We start from the raw sequence: 18980 nt of genomic DNA, 5'->3' as shown, positions 1-18980 counted from the left end.
GTCTTCATTCCAAGTATTTAATGCGAACGAAGTTTAAAAGTTGAAGACAACAACAAATGGAAAAATAGAGTTTTAAAACGACCACAACAGTAACCAATGACGACAGCAATGCATGTGCGTATGTGTGTATGTTTGAACATTGCAATGCATTACGAAATTGCTGCACGGCACATGAATGTACTGGCGAACATTAATGTAAATTCAACCGAACTACGATTTCCCTTTTTTTCAGCGCATAGTTGTATACAATTGGCTGCACCGTTGAATTGATCCAATCTTCTTGATTGTCTTTCTTTCGAAAAATTTTGGAAAATTGCTTTCGGAATCGCTTTGGTATAACTAGGTTAGAAATAAATAGATTGAAGTACGGATGAAATGTAGCTTAATTGGTTGTAAGCTTACATACAAACACCGGCGATCAAAAATTGGTGCATGGTGATTTTTGTTAAATATTTTCAATATTTTTCAGATTAAAATTTATTTGTAATTTTTTTTTTAATATGGTTTATGCTTTATTAGCCAAAACCACATAAGTCAAGCTTTCAAACTTTATACAGAATTTAGAAAAATTTAACAAATTAATGCACCCATATTTGTAAAATTAAAAGAAATCGTTAAGATAACATAATTTTCACTTTGTATGCGTATTTACGTACTCGTAATTTTGTTTTCGCTATTTTTAAGAAAACACGCTGACCTAATTTCCATTTGCCATTAAATTTCTTTGAGTTATTTGGGATAAAGGGATTTCACTTTGACAGGCAATATTAAGGAAGCAGGAGTGGAAGGCACCGCGTATATTCTATTGAAGAAAGACAACATAGTAATGCGGGTTTCTGAAGTAGCAATAAAACCAGCGTCAACCGACTCGGCCGCCATCGCCGATGAAATGGAGCAAAAAACGTCAGCAAAGCGGGCGAAACAAAGTGGCTTTGTAAACTGTGAAAAGAAATAAAGGCTAAAGTGGTTGCTGAACGAGCCAAAAGTGGGATTGAAATGAGACTGAAGTGTGGTAAATAAGGGCTGTTAAGCAGTAGCATAAGTAGAAGCTTCAGTTTCGGCGTGCTACGTTTTCGCAACTGATAAGGTTGGCTTCATGAAAGTAAATTGAATTAAAATTACATAAATTAAATTTTTGCTGGAAAATGGCTTAGCTGATAAAAGATTTATCGAAATTACTCAAAGAAATCGAATTCATAAAATTCAAAGAATCCCATGATTTGACGATTGAGCATATATACTAGGGTGGTCCTTAAAAATATTAACACATAAATTGTGTATGGAATGCTCATTTATTTTGTTCTATGTCAAAAAATAAAATCTTAGACGAAAAGTTCAAAATTTTACAAAACTTGGTAGCGACCTTGGTTTGAAAAATTTTAATCTGATAAATTTTACATATTATTAAAAATTACTCATTTAAATTCATAGTCAGCGCCAAATGGATTCATCATACGATACTCAGCTCCATAGTAGTATATTCATTAGGGTGGCTCTTAAAAAATATCATTATATAAATTTTGTTTTGGGTACATTGTTTTACGTGTAAAATGAAGTCATAGTCAAAATTTCAAAATTTTACATAACAGTGGGAGCGATCTGAAAAATTTAAATCTGATAAATTTTATATATTATTGAAATTTATTCATATAAATTCATACAAAGGTGCCGCAAAATGGATTCATCATGCAATAGATACTAAGCTCCTAAGACGATCTTTTATGTAAGATTTTTCGGATTGATAAAATCTATGCAAATAATTAAATTGAAAAATTCTGAGAAATTCATACATAGACAAGAGTTGGTATTAGCTTTCTGAGCTCAAAACGGATTTTTTTTTAATTTTTTCTATACGTATATTAATTGTTTTGATAGCACCAAACTCGCTGAGTCGAATTTGCGCGATTTTTTATTTAAATTTTTTGAAACCCTGGTAGTGAACCCTGGCAGCAAACCCTAAGAGTTATCTTAACAATTTTCGTAGATGTCTTTAATTTTTACCTAAACAATTAATTACCTAAACAAAATAAAGGAGTGCCACAAAAAATATGTATAAGTAGGTTTACATTTTAAGTACCACCCTTATATGTACATTGTATAATCGTACAACTTATGCGGGTACGTATGCCTTTACGGTTTTTAATAAAATTTCTTTGTGTGTAACGAAACCAAAAATTCAATTACGTCCTCTGACGGAATACACTAAATGCAATATCTGGAATGAAAATAGATTCAATGATCAAAACGCAAAATATTTATGCTCGTATATACATATAAGCTCTGAGTCAAATAAGTATTAAAAAAATATTTAACTTTGTATGTACGTGGCGTTACGAGTGATTACATTTTTATGTTGCCCTTTTCCTCGCCCTTTAATTTCCGCTGAAATACCTACTCGTTTTTGATTTTTCTTGCTTCACATTTTTTTTTGTTTGTTTGCGGCAATAAATTTTTTTAATATTGCGTACAATCTTAGCAGCAACCAAGCGTACAAGCAAAATAACATTTATAATGAAAATTCCGTGCGCAGAGCAGAGAAAGTAAAATGTGCGGAGAGACAATGCAAAGAGCAACGCACCAGAAATATTAAGAAATTTTATTACATTAAAAATTGCTTTTAGTCCATGGAGAACATCGTGTTTGTTGTGATTTAATGTTTTGCAAAAAGAAAATTCATTCAACTTTTGTTTTAGGCAAATGTATCCTTGGTAGGCAAACTGCGAGAAAGAGGGCCATTAAAAAAAGCTATAAAACATAATTTTGGTTTATAATTTTTGTGCGAAAGCCAATACTTGACTGAAATGAATTATGGGTATTTTTTGGGGAAACAAAAGATTAAAACGGCTGGGGGATGGGGGTCCGTTTTTTATGCCGTGCCAGCAAATATTTTCAACGCTATCCCTGATGCAATGGTCCTGCAGTGTCTCTTTTGCTTTAAAGCTGTAGAGGAATTTTTAAAATATATTTGTAACAAGTAATTTAAAAACAAAAGTTTTAAAGACAATATTTTATTAGTGTTTAGCAAGAAGAAAACTCGATCACCGCAACACCTAACGACTAAATATATTGCGGAATTATTTCATTCCATTTAAGTAATACATGTTGTATATATCAAATAAATCGGACTGTAAATGCGGATTTTTCAAATACATATCTCGACTTCTGAGCCACCTATAGGAGCAAAATTTTCGTGGAGTTTTTCCCTTTCATGTAAATATTATACGTTCTAAATATGAACCCTATCATAACATAAATACGGATTTTTCAATTATCTCGACACATGCGCCACCTATTGTTGATAAGAATAACTTGCGGCAATATTATTCGTGACACTTATGTCGAACAAATAGTCAAACGTTATCTCGATGGTACCGAATGGGAGCCATCAACCCCCTGTCTTATAGCTTAGACCTTGCACCATCCGACTACCATTTGGTCCCGTGCAAGCAGAAAGCATTTAAAACTGGAAAAAGTCATAGCTACCGAAGGGCAATACTTTCAATAAAATAAATTATTCAGATTTTGCACAATAGGTTTCATACCCATATTTTTAGGTGGTGGATTTTGTCTTATAAGATTGAGGCAGGGTTTTTGCCAGTCCATCAGCCCTGTCGTTTCCATCTCCTCCGTTTTGCCCTGACACCAGCAGTTTGTTACAGGCCATTACGGAACACAGAAACGTCCAGTACCTCAATCATTTTAGTTCCATCTGTAAGATACACATAAATGTGCTTCGATTGAATTGAAGTGCTTTCTTTTAATGGACCTTCGAGTATTTCTCTTATCGAGTTAAAACATCTTCTCTAAATGATGACGGTTGAGGGCCAATAAATAAATTAAAGTGAGGTACATAATCTGGCCAACGAAAAAATATACAAACACACAAAAATGGATAAACAAATATTGCAGCGTACTTTTGGGTGCACTATTTACTAACTGAGCAGACCCTTCTTTCACTTCTAAGGTGAATTACTTTTTAAATTGATTGTGATTCTACGTTGTTGTTTTGTTTGGCTTAATATAAAACAATTTTTTTAAGAGGAGTTAGTTTCTTTGAGTATCCTATTACAGCCCGCTTCACACTTATAAAGGAACAACATATTTATTCAGGCAGGTTCTGCAGTTAACTTCCTAGTGAATTTCAACCCCACTCAATGTGAATTGAATTTGGTTGAAATTCACTCGGAGTGAATTGTAGAACTTGCCTGATAGACAAGTTTTACCAAATTTTCTTTTTGCCACTTTATTTTAGTTATTTTTTGAGCAACATCTTCAATAAAAAAAAATAAATTGCTAAAAATCAACGGTATATAGTAGTATATATTCTGATTTTCAAAGTCCAACCAATAATATTTACATACTCATATAAAATCGACTTAAAAAATTAAATATTTTTTGCTTTGGTATTATTGAACTCGATTCAATGGAATGTGGGTGAACGCTGTGCCTTGTATTTTTTATTATTTCCTTGGCATAGACTTCATATTTAAGAAGCAAGCATGAACAAATAAAATCTTAATTAAGCTGCTTGAATTGAAATCAGTTCGAGCAAAGACAACAGCAATACAGGGAGAGCGATAGCTGTGGGAGACGAAATCGGCAGGCGGATGAGATTGCTGACAGAGTCAAGCTGTGCAAATCTGCCTTGCTGTTTTATTGCAAATAAAGCTAATTATGATTGCTAAAAATACAATGCTACATAAAATACGTTCCACTAAACCAATACAAGCTTGAAGAAGGCTGCAGCGACTGCAATTAAAATGGCAAAAATAAAAGCGAAAAGTAAAGCAGCTTAGACAGTGAAGGGAAGAACTGTATATATGCAAACAAAAAAATTGTGCTGGTGTAAATTACTGCGACTAGAGAATGGGTAGATTTTCTCTGAACACTTATCACAATTTGCTTTATGTTTATGCAGTGCGCGTGATTCTGAAGCATTAGCTAACGCAAAGAATTTTTGCAAACTCGCTGTAATTCCCTCAGTTACATAATTAATTTTTCCTTTTTTATTTCTAAAAACTTACGAAAACATTTTTTTAATTTTCTCTTAGTCGTAAATATCATAAAATGAAAATCACTGCACTGCGCCATAACGCACGCATGTAAACATTCTCACACATACCAACATACGGAACGGAGTTGTTCTGCGAGCGATTTATTTACGCGCCAAAATCGTGCGTTGCAAACAATTTTTTTTTTGTCTGCCATAGAAGCTCGTTTGTTTCACATTGCTACCGAAGTACTCTTCCAACAGTGTTTTTTTATATATATACATATACAGGCTGCAGACTGCTGTGTGTATGCCATTGCGGCAATGGTGTTCGTGAGCTTGTACAAGTATTTTAATGAATTTTAAATAAGTTTGGCAGCACAGCTGTTGGCACACCACACCACTGCGAGCTACGAGAAAGCTTCAGTTCTGTTTATTGTTTTTTTTTGGTGAGGGCTGATGGGGAGCAACATTGAGCCAATTCTTTTCCGCAAGCTGGCGATTAGTTGTGCCAATTTATGGTACTTCATTGTGTGGGTGCTATAAAAGCTTTCGAGATTTATTGCCACATATGTACATTTTTGAGAATTAATTTTTCAAAAATCAGCGCACAGTATACATACATATACTCGAGCAATTGTTCCTTGCAAATTGGTTACTCATACGCCATGGATGCTGGAGTTTGCGTTAATTTCTAGGCTGTGATCAAAGGTACAAACAAAATAAAGAAAACAAGAATATTCGTGTGCCAAATGCTCAAAATAGATCGCCCGTTGATCAATAGAATGTTGGAGTTAAGTATGCATGAGTTGACGCTTTCCAATAATTGTGCGATATTTATTTATATCGAGCTCAACTTTATGAGAATTAAAGGATGAGTCTTCGATGCTAGCACACAAGTAGACCCGGCGAACTTCGTCCAAAATAAATTTTTTGTATAGACAAATTTTTGATACTTTTTCATCAACAATTCACTTTCACGATTTCCAATGGCACATTTATCTGCTAAGATTATGGTTTCTGGTCGTCTGAAGGCATATTTCCGTTGCCGTATTATATAATCTAACAAAAGCGTTAGGTCTGTGAAGAAGTTCTTGAAAGTTTCCAATGATATGGCATTTCATAGCACGGTTAATCGCAAATAAACTTGAAGAACTGTATCCTCTTCACTCCCTGACGGCAATAATGACGCCGATCGATGGGAAATCTATTCCTGAATCTATATAGTATATTTGGTGACAATTTCAAATTGGTTGCATATTGTTAGTTCACAGAGATCCAATGTATATAGACCTATTTCAGACGAAATACCTTAAGTGTCTTATCAAGGAGCGTAATGGTTCTGTTGATTGATTTAATGGTGGTAATTTGAGTTTGGCCCCTGGACAACTCAATCGTCCTCTCTGCGTATGAAACTTTAATGCATAGTAATATTGGCCGAGGGCTTTCTAAAAATATTATTTTGGACCATTTAGGCGATAAACAATTCAGAGTTATACTTAGGTGTCCTTTTATAGGTCCCCAATGAAAAATAATTTCCTCATTTTCCTTTTCAATATTTAAAAGATCTTGGGTAAAATGGTTTTCACATATTTCACTATATCCCTGGCTCTAGTCTCTAATATTTTTTAGCTTACTTTGTACTTTATTGTCATTAAACGCTGTGATATTGTAGAGAGATCAAGTAATGTTTTTCATGTTTTTCGCATGTTTCGTTTATTCTAAATACACTAACACACTGAACCAAAAACTCACCTACAGCCTGCTAGAAAAAACGGTTAGAAGAAGAGTTATGTTACCTATGGAACTGTACGATGGTTTCGGCATACAAAATTTACAAAGAAATTTTCAGAGCTCGTTCGCTTTCAGGGAAATTATTTCAGCATTATAATATACAACGAGATTATTTTTAGTGGAATGCTTGCTAAGATTTCACAGTAGATTTTGGTAGATTTATTTCGGCTCCTGTGATTGCCAGAACTTTTTAAAGTCTACTTAGAAATAGTCCACATTTCATTCCGCATACGTTATTGCTATTGGTTTAATTTAGATTTCCTTTTCTCTCATTCTGTCACTGTTTATGAAGATCTCAACGAGAAAATTTTCTTAGGGAGCAAAGGACTAAAGACACCAACACAATGGCACCGAAACAACCCCCTTTTTTAAATATAAATGGCCAGTTGCGTTGTTCAAAAATTAATTTCTCTTTACAAAGTTGTTAAATATGTAAATTATACAGCCTCAAATTAGGGGGGAAAATCAGCAGCAGCATAAAAGCAAACAAATATTTCAAAAGCCATTGATTTTCCTCATGAAGTTGTTTGGTCTACTTGTTCTTGGTTGCCCCTTGCCATCATTTGCCCACCTCCCGTGCAAAATAGCCAATGCTTTAAAAACTCTACAAATTACTTGCTGTATTACCAGCAGCGTTCTCGTCGCGCTATCGTCACCGTCGTTATTGACTTTCTGGTTATAGTTCATTCTTGCTTTTTCTTGTCGTTTATATTGCCAACGTCTGCCTCCTCTTTTCCTCCTTCCCGTCTTACTGTACGGCTGTCTGTTGCTTCTGCTTCTGCTTCTGCTTGTGATTGAGCCACTTCGCTAAGCTTGTTAAAAAGGCGCAATTGCTTGATTTTGCTGTGAGTTCCGGCCGTTGTTGCTTTCTGTTTGGTGCTAAAGGAAATGATGTTATTGACCTTACGGGTTTTCATTTTGAAGCGCACTTAAGTAAAGTGGCATTTTATAACCAGCGGCTGGAAGGAAAGCTTACCGGTTACCGGTGGTTGGTAGCTATTGGGACATTTAAGATTGGCGGCGAGTTATTGTCACCAGCTGTCAACGTGCCGAGAGGTAATGAATTTATATCGTAATCTTGATGTTAAAAGCAATAGTGAGGAAATAACAACGAGGAAGGAGTTGTGCCATTTTTAGTGGAGGAAAATTAGTAAAGTGTAATTTTAAGCAAAGAATTCTCCGAAGAAAAAGAGTAATCGGCCCTTTTGAGAGCCAGCCTCAAATGCTGTGGTGCGTTTTTGTTTCAAGATAAATTGAGGGTTTTAAGTGTTGTGCCCGAGTGAAAATTTCCGTAAAACTCTTGAAATTACAAAAACTTACTGCAAGTCTCAAATTTACCACAAAAAACACCAACCGATTTCAGCAAAAAACTCCAAAGGGTATCAAAAACATTAGGAAAAAATCTCGAAAATTCTCGAAAAAATGCAAAAAAAAATTACGAATATCTATCTAATTTTTTATTAAATTATTCTCTTGTCGAACTTTTGAAAACAGCAGCGTAGTATTTTTTTACTATCTATGTTGTTATATTTTGGCAGTAACTGAGACTCTTTATTAGATTAAAAGTGCAATTTTCAAATAAATAAATAAGTATTTGCCGCAGAATATTTCACCTTGGAAGATGAAAAAACAATTTGAAAATCCCCCGAAATTTAGAACAAAAAATGAAAATATATAAATTTTTGAACAAAGCTAAGGGCCTCTTTGCTATATTTTTTTTTATTTAGGCAATATTTGTATTGCAAAGAGACTTTGATTCAACCTTTTTTTTACCGTTTGATTATTTCATGTTTGACTGCGTAATCATGGAAATATTTCAATCAAACACTGATTCAATTTAATTCTTTAAGTGCTTCATGATATTCCTTTCAGCAATTTCTCTTACAAAAGCCTTGCTTCCTTTGTTAAACATCAGTCGAACATATATTTTAAAATTAAATTTCCGACCAGCGTTTCATACGCATCCTTCGCTCGCTTAACGCATTATTTACCAGCGCTTGTTTACAAAAGCGCCAGCACAATACCCTAGCCAAACATTTAAAAGCACACATTCACAAAATTGCACATGTCTTGTGTGTGCAAATGGCTGGGGGAGAGTGCGTGTGTGTGCGTGTATGTGTGTCGCTTCCTCCTACAAACAAGCATGTTTCCTTTAACGCTTCAACTCATTCCCACAATGGACGTTTTGTTTATTGTGTATACATTGCAGATTAAAGAGCTGGTGGTGTTGTTGTTGTTGTTGTTAGTGTTGTCATTGCCATTGTCATTGGTTTAGTGTATGTATGTGTGTGTGTCGTGTGTATGTGAGTATGTGAAGAGGCAATGCGAGACAAATTTCTGGTTCCGTTTCATGTAGGACTATATATACAGTTAAGTGATAACTAGTTCTACAATGACTTTAAATGAGTGGTTTAAAACCAGTGAAATGTTTCTGAATAAATAAATAAATAAATTTTTAAGTACTGCGCACTGCAATACTTCCATTTTCATTTATACCGTAATAGTTTAGCATGGAGGTTTTGAAATGGAAATTTTGATGACTGGCATAACTATTTGAAATACATAAATGATCATCATTTTACTATGGTTTGTGGATCCACCCCAAATCGGCCTAGTTGGCCTGTAGAGGATTTTTTCTTTGGTTTAATGTGGGGTCTGAATTGTAAGTGAATAGAATGGCTATACGGTTGATAATCCATACGACTGTCCGTAGTCTGCGTTTTTTACGGATGACCATACTCTGGATCACACTGAATCGTTACTCTCAAGTATTTTTCAGGGTGGGCTCCGCTCAATGTTTTAGTTGAAGCAGCAGCAGCAGCGAAATTATCTGGCGGTACACTTAATAAGAAAAGTTAGTTACCCTTACAGATATCCAAGCAAAAATCATTTTTAATAGCCACTTCCTCCGAGACCATCAGGGAATATTTTGACACTCTTCAAATTTATTCAGCAAGAACTCACCACTCCTTTTGATCGCAATTAAGTGGCTCAGATAAAAGTTTCCGGCTTAATAAATATGGGTTCCCAAATTACAGAAGCTGTTCTTGACGGATAATCTTTGGAAGGCGTATATCTATATATAAAAATCATGGACTGACTTCTGCAGACACAGCTTAAATGAGGAGGAGGAGAAATCAACACCTGCATTGCACGACCTTTGCTAGACGAAGAAATCAAACGCTTGGCAAAAGCTTTTTTGAAGAACTTGATGTTATCTGTGGATTTATTTGGTTTAAGGTAATCTAGGTATATTAATGAAATTTCCAGAGTCGTTTAAGTTAAAAATTACAGCCGTGTTATGACACAAACTTCACCGGTCGTGCACCATTTCGGAACCATTGCGTTTACTAATAGGACACTTAACGATACATACATATTTATGTGAAACAGTGATGATTTTCCTCCTTGCTTTGTGAAGTTTGTAAATAAAATCGTGTTTAAGCATACGGGAAAACATGTAACTCATACACAATTTAAAATAGTATGCACATACGAACATATGCATGTATGTATGAGTTAAGGTATGAATATACACTCATACATATGTACGTGTATAAAGATGCGCTTGCTTGTTTCCGCCAGATAGTTGTGATCAACTGCCAATTGCACCACCACCACCTCTTCGTAATTTTTTCACACACAATTCAAACTCGTATTTTCATTTTATATCAGATACCCATACTAAGATAAGCACTTTATGCGCTTCACGGATCAATGAACACAAGTAAATTACTTTTTGCACGTTCGTGAAAATTAATTTGTCTTTCATTATTTATTGCATTTCGATATTGTCCTTCACTTGTTATTTTACGTACAACGGGCATACATACTTGCATTCATATTTGTCATATATATGTAAATTGCTTGGACTTTGAATGGCGCTGCAGAACATTTGCATAGCCACGCAGGGAACGCCATTTTCACACAGAATTTTCATTCCAGCTCCATTAATTGTAAAAAAAAAATAATAATTCAGTTTTTGTTATTTCATTAATAACTATGATCTTCATGATGAAAGCAGAGCTGTATTGTAGATACAGGCAAGTATGTATGCAGGTTAGGGTGGTCCAAAATTTCATGTAAAAAAGTAAAGTCGGAATTTTTATGCTCTCACCCCCTGTATTTTTGTAAACCGAAAAAAATATCCCCCTATTTTTTATTTTGAAACTAATAGTATTTAGAGCGTATTTTTATTGGAAGTCTCCTGAAGAGAATCAGAGTTATCCGATCGAAAAATATAGATTTTCGAGAATTCTATAGTATAACTACGAAAAGTTGCTTTTCGCCATGTGAAATATGTACATGGAAAACTTTGATTTTTTTGAGCGACCTCTAAATATTTTTTGATTGCAAAAAATAAAATAGGGATACATATATTTTTTCGTTCTAGAACCATCCTAGAAGTTGAGAGCATTAAAATTCCGACTTTACTTATTTTTTTGAGACCACCCTAATGTAGGTGATACAAATACACATTTACTTATGTGTAAACTTAAATGTTGGGAAATGAGTTATTTTTATTAAATCTCAAATTATGTTTACATTTGAATATTTTCTTTGCCTCTCTTTAATGTCATGCGTGCACGCACGCACACACCCATTCACATCAAAATATCCACCTAACCACACAAATACCGACCCAAGCCATTTACTAACATTGCTGTGCCTTTTTCATGTCTTGTTTGCCTAAAATTATACCACATAAAATTTAATCACACTCTGTTGACTCAGCCTTTTCTGTGTTACTGCCATTTTATGTTTGGCTACTTTTTTTTATCACTCCTTCCACTGTGCGGCGTAGTGGCCACATTTATTTATTCATTGCCGTGAGGTAAACCATTTTTATGAAATAGTTTTTACTAATTTTATTATTGTTTGTTTGTGGTTGTTAGAAAGTGACGTTACAAGGGAAAAGGCTATGGGGCTTCAGAAGGCAGAATTTATGTTTGTCCAGAAATATGAATGTTGATGCGGAATACCCTTTGCGTTTGCCTTAAATGAAGCGATTTATTAAATCCGATTCTGAACCATTAAACACTTATTCTTTGAAATTTTTATCATATTTATATGCATGTGCAATGGCACAGTGTCTTGTGATTACACCCGGTATGCACATTTATGGCACATCTGTTGAGTTTGAAAAGGGTTGCCGTATTTTTTCCAGTTTAGCTTTCGTACTTTGTATTACCTTAAAACCAAGATTTAGTAGCTAGCTAGCTCAGCATGGAAGACGCTTAACAGCGTGTGAAAGGACAAGCGATATTCTCTAATATGATTTACACAGTTTTTGAGAAACAAAAACGTAGCGATGCTATGTAACCTCTAAAATAGGTCAAACCCGCATTTTTCGCTTTTTTTGGGATAGAGCAATTTGAGCTCAGCGACCAAAAATCTATTAGAATAGACTGTGTTTTAATTTGTTTACTGTCACTTAACCTGAAGCTGGGGTTCATAAAGAACTTCAAGTCAAAAGAGCGACTAAGGCTCTAATATATAACACCCTCATATACGGGAGCGCTCCAGCAACAAAGTGCAATATAAAATATGATGATGTAAATACTCTAACTACGCTCAGTAGTAGCTAGTTAAAAATATTGATATCCACATTAAAATTTAATGTAACTATTTAAATTGTCCGTCACGTTAAACAGGCATGAATTTACGTATCTATACATAACTAAATGTGCCTTTAAGTGCATCCAATTGCGCATTGTAACCGCGAACAATGCATATCACTTATACATATTTGCTCTACGTTGTTTGCACAATCCCTGCGCCTTTCACTCCTTGACTCCTAACCACACTGACTTTTCTTCTTACTCATATAATTATCACTAAGTATACACGGCTTTCACATACATATTTTACGCGATTGTACGAAACTATTCATTAAAAGAATTATGCAACATGAAGCCGCATGCACTCGCTTTCTCTTGAGTATAATTAACATTAAGAGCTTTAGATAAGATTAGCGACGGTAGTTGAGTCTTCTGGAATACAAGTATGTACATATTTAAACTAATTCTCTAAATGTAACCGCCAGCGTAGTTGTGCATTTACATAGATAAACACAATGTTCGCAACTTGTAATGTTGCTGCGTACTTCATACGGAGCCTAAAAGTGTACATAAGCCGGGGATGCCTCAAAGTGCAGCTTATTAAATGCTGCCTTAGCACTTTTCACTTGCAGTTGTACATAAATACACACATATGTGCATCTACATATATACTTATATAGCTATTAATATGCATTCGTAAGACATATCTTTCAAAAGCATATCTTTCTAAAGCTTCCCTTTTCAGGCAAATCTGAATGCTTTCGACGCAATCACCAGCAGCAGCCACATACATATGTATGTATGAGAGCAACACAAAGCGAGCAACCATCCACGCTGTTGATTCTACACAATTTGCACCGCTCTCTAGAACCTAGCTTGGTTGCGGAAGCGTTTGTTTGCTCTGCGCCGGCAGTAAAAATGTGTACATATGTATGTATATGCGCCTATGCATATGCAATAAATTGTTGTAAATTAATTTATTCAACTTGTAAATGAATTGCTTTTTGCAGAAAATGGTTAAAGGACATACATACATACATGCATATGAAGTTGTAAGAGGCATGTGAATGTGTAAAGGCTCTGTTATGCATACTTGGCATTGCTTGAGAGTTGTCACATAAGGAATCTGTTAAATGAGCTTCGCGTGTAAGAGATTACCCAACGCACAGCATTACATACGTAAAAGTCTGTTGGTTTTTGATTTCTACGTAAAAATGGTATAGCAGTGCATGCAATGCCAAGTATGCATAACAGAGCCTTAAAGGTATGTAACCTCACACACACACAAAAGAGCAACATGGTGATGTAATAAATATGCAAATTGACACAAGTCTATGGGTGGCGTCGGTTAGCGATGGCCAATGGGTAGAGCAATAAAACTAAGTAAAGTATTTTATGTTAAAGCAGCTGTTGCTTCAGACAATATCTGGACAAAGAATACTTTAATTGCCCATATACATATGTATGTGTAGAGGGTGACCCATATAGTTGTTGTTTTTAAACATACATATATTATTTGAGAGCAAGTCAGTATCAGTTTTCTCGAAAAATCATCTTTTCTAATGGAATCGGAAAAGTCGCATGCGATCGTTGAGAAGCCAAGGCATCCCCAGAAAGTGAGAAGCGCAATTTCGGTCAACCCTCTCTCCGTTGACCGAAAGACAGAGGCGCGATGAAAAAATTTTTGTTGCCGGAAATTGAAGCCTTGAACTTGGGCGATCTCTGGTTTCCGCTAGATGGCATGTTAATCATGTTATCAGCCGTCTCGGTGATTTGATACCGCTAGACGTTTTTTTTTTGTCGGATGCCATGGAGTACCGGGAGTTGATTCAGACGATTCAGACCATTAAGATGAATAACGAGTAAGCCATTCGTCACCATGGCCTTGAACCGAATGCGCTATTGCGAAGCCAGCCGAGGTAGCCACATGCATGAAATTGTGTTCGATAAATAATGGGAATATTTGCGCTTTTGAATAAATCAATAATATCTATACCGAAAAAGATTTTTTAAATTTTTTAAAAATTTTTTTGAATAAACCATTATATTGACCATCCTGTTTATGTATAATTTTTGCTTTAATGTTGCAATGTTATTAAAATAAAGCACACTTGATTTTCATTGCGTACGTTTACCACAGACATAGACATTTTTATGACGTGTTTTTTCTGTCAAATACTCTGTTTTATTTATGTACATACATTCGCGTATCTTTATATGACTATCTTGATGGCAAGTCTTTTATTCTTTCACACACTTTTAATTGTTATGTCTAAAATTTAATTATAGCAAACAAAAACAATTAACATCGGAACATGAAATATTGACACAGCCGTTTTGTTTACAGATTTGTGGATGCAATGATAGCGATTCGATTCGTTGCCCTTTAGAGGAGCTATTTGAGTTAAATTATTTATATAGATACACACATACTTACATTTGTGCATTCTACATACTTACTATGCACTTATTTATGTATTTATGTATATTAATTTATGTTCTGGAAATGATTTTGGCAAACTTTTAACACTTTCCTTATGATGAACTTTTAATTAAATTTTTGTACTGCCACTTACCGGCAAATGTCTGCTGAATGAATATTTCTCGGAAGTTTTGCAGCGATGCAGCTGAAAATAGAATAAAAAAAGAATAAATTACCAATTTAATGCAATGCAGTACAAGCTACAAAATTTGTAATAAATATGAATCAGAAACATGAACCTGAGCCGAAAATGAAAGCAATGGCCTTAGATTTTAATTAGTAGTACGCAAAATATCTAGTCGTTGAACAGAAGATTGGAAATTTTCGGCGAATGCAAAAAAAGTAATAGACTAAAGTAATAGTTAGCTTTATGACAATTTAACCAATCTAAGGTGCGCTTTGGGTAGCGTAGTAAGCTATTGGTGCAGAGTCACTGATTACGGCAGAAAGAGAGGGAGGTTTGAGAATGCAGTTTAAGTCTGCAGCTTCTGTTCACCAGGGAAGGCCGCTTCTTACGGGTGCCTGCCGAGGAGCAAGCGGCTGGATTTCTAAATTTTTTCTTAAAATTGGAACCAGCAAAAAAAAAATAGATGCTGCCTACAGTACAACGCTGCGATTAGGCGAATTCGAGCTATGTGGGATCGATCGAGCTCGAAATGCCTGGCGACGGACAGTATCGACTTACAGAGGTTGTAAAGACAAGTGCGAATTCCTGTGAAAACAACAATGGCAGCCAAGTAACCGATGGCCTAGAAATACCTAACTGTATTGAAGTCCATTGGGAAGGTGAACCCGAGAACCAGACGAAGATGATGGACGACTATGACTAAATTGGAATAGAAGAAGCGCAGCTTGAAAAGCAACAGATCTGCTGGATCTGATGGCCTAGAGTGGTGTCAGTGTTGGAAGAAAGTGCTAGATTAAAAAGTCTCGAAGTCAACTACGTAGCTGATAAGATTCTTGGCATGCCAAGTAGTACGTTTTAAGGATTTTTCTGTGAAAAATTGCACTAGTAGAATTCAATGGACGTTGGAAGTCGGTGTGGTTTGAATCGTACTTTTGCATAAAAATTTGAATGCGCTTTTCATGGACTTGCTTGTCTTTCAGAGTTGTGAACATTTCCATACATACTTTCATGCACTTTTCAATGATTTTCTGGAGACTCTGGTTATTGTTTTCAAAATACTCTATAGTCTCTCTTCCGTTAATCTTCCACAGACTGGACGCCTAACAATGACCGATTCCCTTAAAATATGTTTATTTGAAGTTTATTATGTATGCAGTACTTTTGTTTAGGAGTGAAAAAAATTATGTTGATTTGTGAACTTTCCCCGGCCGCTACATTAGGAGGCAGATATACTAGATATTTATCGGTTTTAAGAAAAATTGGCTTTTATACGGTTTTTGTATGGCTGGAGGGCGAGCAGTAGGCTAATTTTGATAATCAGCGTTATCATGAGTTTCCTTTATTACCGAACCGGTTCACTTTTCACTTTTGGTTTCCATGGTTTTACTATGGGCAGATGAAAATTTTTCGGGTGATTTTTTTGAGGAGAAACTCAGGATAAGGCAGAATATTTCAGGCTCAATTTTTTCAGGTTAAAAGTAAGTTAGGCAGACTCAATTTCATTAAAATCGGATAACACTTAGCATTTCCGCCCCCTGGTAGGCATTTCAAGAGGGGAGACGAGGAATTGATAGGCCTGTTGCAGAATGTCGTGGTGTGCTTTTTTCCACTAACTTCCTTCAATTGAGTCAAAAAAATAAGCAGATTTCTCGTGTTATTTAACAAAAACCACGCAAAAACTAAATATTCAAAATATACTGTAGTTTCTAAGGATTTTCACAGCTATTTGAAAACACTTCTTTGTCTGTTGATCGGACTAGAAATGGCACCAGTCTTTCTGTAACATCTCAAATCGCATTTACCCATTTTTACATATTTTTTGACCCTCTAACCCACCGCTTTCACTGCGAACGTGTTTCAGCTCCACTATTTATTGTAACAAATTTCTGTTGGTGCGTCACAATCTTATAATCTAACCTCATATTGCCCAACAAAGTTTATGGCGTTGCCGGTCTAATGGCACTTTCACCACAAAGCAGTTAAAACTCAGCCACCCAGCGGCGAAATCCATTCGCTATCATCCCACCCAATTCATAAATTTCACTATAATATTTGTTGGCAAAGTCAACCAGCTTCCTGCCCAGCCCCTTTGCTGCAGCGCTCATTCTCGTTTCTATTAAATTGCCGCAACGTTCTGCTCGACAATACAGCCGAGTTGTTGATGTTTGCACTGTTCTACTCCACTTTGTAATCCGCTGGGGGTTGTTGCTCGTTCGCCGCACTCGAGCACACAAGTCATGTTGTTGGCATGCCACGTCACCGCTCCACCTCACCTCACCGCACCTCACCTCGTCTCACACCCAGCCTCACCTCGGCTAAATGTTGGCAGCCAACAGCGCTTAACAAATACAAATACAAATACAATAATAATTTGCAGGCGACTAAAACAATGGTCAATTGGTGGCGCTTCGCCACTCGTGCTGGTGTCCTCATTATTCTAGCACTTGCTTTACAGTCCGCTTGGGAGAAAATAGTTTTTGTCGCCACTTTTTCCATATTTCTGTCTATGTTGCTATTGCTGTTTGCTTGATCCTAGTTTTAATGGCTTGTTTTTTTTTGTTTTTTTTTTTTTTCAAGCAGAAAAAGGCTAGCGAGACAGAGAGTGCGAAATGAAAGAAATGAATAGCTATGACGGCAGAAATGAATTTATTGTTTTTATCGCCGCGCAATTTCCACTCGCTTCTTCTCTTTCCCAAACTGTCTCACTTAGAAGTGATGTCACCTTTGCCAAGGGCGCACAAGCGGTCAGCAACACGACGAACTATGAAATGCCAATGTGGCCAGACGGAAGAGGCGAGGTTAAACCAAAGGCCATTTGCTGGCTTGGAATGGTTGAGCTGGAATTGTGAATCGATATATTTTAAAGAGACGTGGAAGGGAGCTGGGGTGCCGTTTCATGGGAAGATTTTGCAAATTGAAAATTCTAAGCACTAATCCGTTTATTCAACGCTTGAAATTAAAAAGGGTGTATGTCCGCTTTGGTAAGTTTAAAGCACAATTTTTTGCGCTTTTAAAAAATGGTCTTAAAATCTTTGTATTTAAAAATTGAATATAAGTAAATATCACATGGAAAGTAAAACTGAAATGCAATGTGGATTATTTAAAAGTTTAACACATAAATTGACTGTGACAGGTGGAGACAACCCTTTGCCTTGGAAAGGACTAAAAATATGGATGACAAAAGGAAGATACCGACTATTAATTGGTAAAAAATTAACAACAACAACAACTGCACACTGAAAGAAGTAAAAGTGTACGTACTTCCCATTTATGCCATTTTTACTGTTAAATTTTCTTTGACTAATTTTAAAAATAAAATAGTTTTTAGTTAGTTTCCGTTTTTTTTTGTATATTTACTTAGTTCTTTTCTTCCGTGTAAGTATGTATTTAAATATCCAAAAATGTATGTCCAGTTTTTATATGGCTGGAAATTTATGTCCATTTTCTAAAAACCAAAAATGTTTGCATGGTTGGTCAATTATACAAAGTCTTTAAGTTTATGTCTAATTTTGAAATGACCAAAATCAAAAATGTATGACCATATTTAATGTAGTTCAACATTTATGCCCGGTATTGTGAGCGATGAAAAATTTATGTCCAGTTTTTAAATGTTCAAAAAATTATGTTCAGTCATTAAATAAAAAATGATATCCCCATTTTCATTTGGCTGAAAATTTATGTTTAAGGGTATATCCAGTTTTTAAATAAACAAAAATTGGTCAGAAAAACATGGTGCAAATTTTTTATTTACGGCCGAAAGTTTAGGTCTAAATATTTGTGTTCTATTTTTAAATAACCAAAAATTAAATGTTTATGTCCATTTTATGAATTACCAAAAATGGTTTAAGATGGCAAAAATGTGTTAATATTTGCACGGCCAAAAATTTTTTCCATTGATTCGCGGCTGAAAGTTAATACATAAAAGTTTATGTCCAGTTTTTAAATTACCAAAAATTGGATGTATAAATTTTTTGTGTGTTATTAATTAAAAAATTATATGACCAGACTTTAAGTAATCAAATTTCC

General features: G+C 35.2%; 1 protein-coding gene across 6 annotated transcripts in view; it reads right to left on the bottom strand.

The window, feature by feature from the left end:
* The window catches only part of Mnr (Membrane-bound Notch regulator), a 73007-nt gene that overhangs the window by 30826 nt on the left and 23201 nt on the right, over positions 1–18980 (bottom strand). For 4 of the 6 annotated variants that reach the window (XR_001848827.1, XM_017627896.1, XM_017627881.1 and 1 more), the window contains one exon: positions 14922–14972. The exons of the other annotated variants lie outside the window; for them this stretch is intronic. The gene's annotated coding sequence lies outside the window, so the exon portion shown is untranslated. The remainder of the gene's footprint in view (positions 1–14921; positions 14973–18980) is intronic. 6 annotated transcript variants of the gene reach the window in all.

Source organism: Rhagoletis zephyria, unplaced genomic scaffold, assembly GCF_001687245.7.
Source record: "Rhagoletis zephyria isolate East Lansing unplaced genomic scaffold, Rhagoletis_zephyria_1.1 Rzeph_scaffold_00073, whole genome shotgun sequence".
NCBI lineage: Eukaryota > Metazoa > Arthropoda > Insecta > Diptera > Tephritidae > Rhagoletis > Rhagoletis zephyria.
This window is presented reverse-complemented; position numbering and strand designations above follow the sequence as displayed.